The 4469-nt window shown below is 46.1% G+C and overlaps 1 protein-coding gene across 3 annotated transcripts in view; it reads right to left on the reverse strand.

The window, feature by feature from the left end:
• Zfyve9 (zinc finger FYVE-type containing 9) overlaps positions 1–4469 on the reverse strand; it is a 128524-nt gene that overhangs the window by 9189 nt on the left and 114866 nt on the right. The window lies entirely within an intron of this gene.

Raw genomic sequence — 4469 nt, forward strand, 5'->3', positions numbered from 1 at the left:
GTGTGTGTGTGTGTGTGTGTGTGTGTGTGTGTGTGTGTGTGTGTGTGCGCTTTCTGTCCGTCTGTCTCTCTGCCTGAGGATCAGAAGGTAGCTCTCAACTCCTGCTCCACTGTCTGCCTGCACGCTGTCACACTCCACACTATGGTGATAATGGACCAAACCTCTGAGACTGTAAACAAGGCCGAGATTAAACGTTTTCCTTTCTAAGAGTTGCCTTGGTCATGGTATCTCTTCACAGCAGATGGACAGTGATGAAGACAGACGTTGGTACCAGAATGCTGGGTACCTCTGAAAGGATCAGATTAAGTTTGTAACCTATATGTCTTCTAAAGCCTATAGTTTTGAGTTTTAGGTCCAGGTTAAGCTAAAGCCTCTTAGTACCTTTCCAGAGAACAGAGGAATGTGACCCTATCTGTGAGGACAGATATAAAAAAGCAATGACCTTCACTCAGCAAAAAGAACGACCAGACCCTTGTCTTCAAGATAGTGTTTCTTAGCAACCAACCCAGATGGCCTCAGTCCTTTTTCTGAGTAGCTCCTGACCTCTGGCCAAAAGCCTGCAGCCCCAATCTTCAAGGATGAGCTAACCACCCCCACCTTTAATTGCAGCTGCATCCACACTTGGCAGGACTGGCCAAGCTTGAGCACCTAAGACTAACCAATTATCTCACTTTATAGCTTCCTCATCCTGAATTGCCAAGACTGCAACCTCAAAATTCCCGTGATTTATCTTTTAAAAACCCAAGGCCTTTGTCTCCCAGTGCCACTCCTTGCTGACCAGCAGGGGTGACCCCATTGTGCAATCGTCAAAATAAATCTCTTGAGATTTTGCATCGAGACCCATCTAATGAGTTTTCTTCATCCCTTCTCGAAATTAGGCTCATGCTGGGCCTAACACCTCTCAGAAATGGGCCTGACCTTGGCAGAACGTAGACTTTGGACTAGGAAAGTGGCGAAGGCTTTAAGCTGGCAGTGGGGGTGAGGGTGGGGTGTTACCGGGTGCTCCTGGTAGGAGCATGGAAGGCAGGGGTCCTGAGAACAGCGTGGATCACGATGGCCTGGTGCACGAGGGTTCCCAGGGGAAGGGTATTAGCAACTGGCCTAGTGACCAGTCTTGTGACATTTTGGTGCTTCCTGCCTTTGTCAAAAAAATCTGCCTGAGGCTAAATTAAAGTTTTGGATTAATGGCCTTGGCAGAGGAAACCTCAGGACAGCCTGGTTTGGGTTCTGTCATGTGCTTATTCGTGGTCACTCTTTTGCAGATCTGTAATGAAAAGGTACAAGCTGAGCAAGGAAAGATACAAAGTGTACAGTTTGAGAAGGAAAGGCACACAAGGAAGTGTAACGGGACTAAGTCCAGTGTTCAAGGGGGTAAAGTTTAAAGAAAAGCCTGAGGCTAAATGGAAAAAGGGAGCGATGACTTTAGGATAGACCCCACCAAGGAAAGCTTCCAATTTGTGATAATAATTAAGGAAAAGCTTAAGCATCCAGAAAATCACTGAGAACAGAGCTCTGGTGAAGAAGCGGCTGAATGTGGGGGCTGAGCTCCAGCCCAGCAAGCAGAGGAAGGGGACGTGAAGAAAGGGGTTATGGAATCTCCCTTCATGACTAAGAAAGCAGCTCAGGCGGGTGTGTGGCAGGGTATCCCTGCATGGAGGCCCAGACAGGCCACTGCATGAAGCTGTGAAGGTGAAGCCTGGATTTCACTAGAAACCCCAAGATTGTGGAGACACCAGAGTTGTGAGATACCTGCCAAGGAGAGCTGCTAACAGGAAGTAGAAGCAGCCCAAGAGAGAGAGGTGTGTTAGTCAACAAAGCTGAAGGAGCTGGGCATCTGAAGACTGCTTTGACATCAGACATGGAGATGCAGAGTTTGGAGTCTGCCCAGCTGGCTTCCAGACCTGCCTGGGTCCAGTATTCCCTCACTCTGCTTCCTTTCCTCCCTTTTGGAATGGGAATGTATGTCCTGTGCCATTGTATGTTGGAAGTATGTGATCCGCTTTTCTATTTTGATTTCACGGGGGTTACACCTAAGAGGTTGCCGTGAGCCTCAGAAGAGACTTTGAGTTTTAGACCTTAAAGGGACGGTGACAGACTGTGAGTTCACTCCAACTCGGAGTGAATGCATGTTTGTGTTCTGATGTGGCTACAAGCCTACGGGGCCAAGGAGGGAAATGCGGTTGTGCGAAGCGGAATGCTCCCCACAGGCTCATTCATTTGAGTGCTCAGTCAGCAAGGAGTGACTCCACGTGCCCACAATGGGCAGAGGCACAGGAGCCACCGGCTCTGCAGCTTCCGGTCCTCTCCAGCTCAGCCCCTAACAATTTCTAAAGATCGTTTTGCTGTGCAGTTGGAACTGTGAGATTTGGTTATGAGATGTGCTGCACTTCACACACTGTTTTACTAAATTTGTCAAAAAAGATCAAAGCCAGTGTGTGTAAACACATGTAAAATTGTCTATGGCAATCTATGGAGTCCATCTTTCAGAAAGACTGCCTTTACTTAGACAGGAGGATCAGCATTTCAAGGATTTTCTCAGTTACAAACTGAACTCAAGGCTAGCCTGAGCTCCATGAGACCCTGTCTCAAAAGCTCAAGCTGGGAGAGGGGTCTGAGGAGAATGGGAAATGGATATGTTCAAGATAAATTATATATATTTATTACATACCAATAAGATGTAGGTGTTTTTTTAAAAAGAATGCTATTAATTATATTTCTTTGAGAGGATGTGTACAAATGACACAGAGTACATGAGGGCTGAGTACAACTTGCAGGAGTCCATTCTCCCTGCTCCACCTGTGGCTCCCAGGGATGGAACTCAGGTCAGCAGGCTTGGTGGCAGGTGCCTTCCCCTACTGAGCCACCTCACAGGCCCAGGTATGCTTTCAGATAGGCCTTGGAGTAAGCTAGTGTGAAAATGAACACCTATCAGCCCGGCACGGTGGCACACCACTAGAATCCCAGCACTTGGTTGGCTGAGGACTGAGGACCCTGAGTTCAACTAAAATTGTGCTACACAGCAAGTTTGAGGCCTGCCTGAACTACACAGTGCAGCCTTACCACAAAAATAGTAACAGGGCTGGACAGTCATCCGTAGTCAGGCACACTAACTGCTCTTCCAGGGGACCCAGGTTCAATTTCTAGCGGGACCATCTGAAACCCATGTTCCAGGAAATCTAAAATTCTCTTATGACCTCTTTGGGCCCCAGGCATACATGTGGTACACATATACACGCAGGCAAAACATCCTTACATGTAAAACAAAATAAATACATCTTCAAAAAATAATAAAAATAAAAGCTAAATTCCCCCAAGCTGGAGACCTACAACACTTTACAGAAGGCAAAGCTGAGCTCAAGGTGTCTTACCTGAATGCTTGAAAAAAAAAAAAAAAAAAAAAAAAAAGGTTTTTAATAATTCATTTAATTTTATTTTCTGTGCATTGTTACAAAGGTATCAGAAACCCTGAACCTGGAGTTATAGACAGTTGTGAGCTGCCATGTGGGTGCTGGGACTTGAATCTGGGTCCTTTGGAAAAACAGGCAGTGCTCTTAACCGCTGAGCCATCTCTCCAGCCCCCAAACAGTTTGACTAAATACTTTATAACTCTCTGTAACTCTCACAGACTGCTTTCCTAATATGCATGAGGTGTTGGGCGGGACTCCAAGAAATTCTCCCACTAGGCATGGTAGTAGCAAGTAATTGTAGTCCCAGCATTCAGGAGGTAGGAAGGTAGGAAGACCACTTATATGTCCAAGGTCATCCTTGGCTACACAGTGAATTCCAGACCAATCCAAAGCACAGGAGTCTCATCTTGTTCACCTTTCCCCCTTTAGTTATGTGAAGATCTAAGTAAACTTTTAAAAAATGTGCTGTTAGCTTATTTTTTTCAAGCCTGATAACTGCTTAGAGCAGGAATGTTTAATATATTTAAGGCAGTAACAAGTTATTTAACTACAACACACACTCCCAGTAATAATCTGTTTTACACTTACCACAGCATTAAACTGCGAGTCAGCGTCATCTAAATGGTTTTGATCTACAATATGACTGAGCCAGCAAGCAGATCGTTAAGAGTTCAAGGCCATGGCAGTCTACATTGCAAGCTCCAGGCCAACCAAAGCTACATATCAAGACCTTGTCTCAGAAACACAAAAACTATGGCAATATAATTCAGCTGCCCTCCTGGAAGTAAAAAACCCCAACTCACTGCCACATATAGGCAATTACGACACAGGAGACAGCACTTCCTGTCTGGCACCCTCCCCAATGCTACTTTCCTATTCCTGCATCAAAAAGTCCCTCTCCTCTCCCGCCTGCCTACCCTGCTGTTGTGAAGGGACACTTCCTAGCTTCCTGTTGCAGCCCTTGTGTTTAGTGATCACTCCTGGTCTCCAAATCATCCCGGCCCCGGCATGCCAGGGAATTCTACCTCATTTCAGGGAAATAATGGAATTCTACCTCATTTC

This window comes from Psammomys obesus, unplaced genomic scaffold, assembly GCF_907164565.1.
Source record: "Psammomys obesus unplaced genomic scaffold, mPsaObe1.curated_primary_1811, whole genome shotgun sequence".
Classification (NCBI taxonomy): Eukaryota; Metazoa; Chordata; class Mammalia; order Rodentia; family Muridae; genus Psammomys; species Psammomys obesus.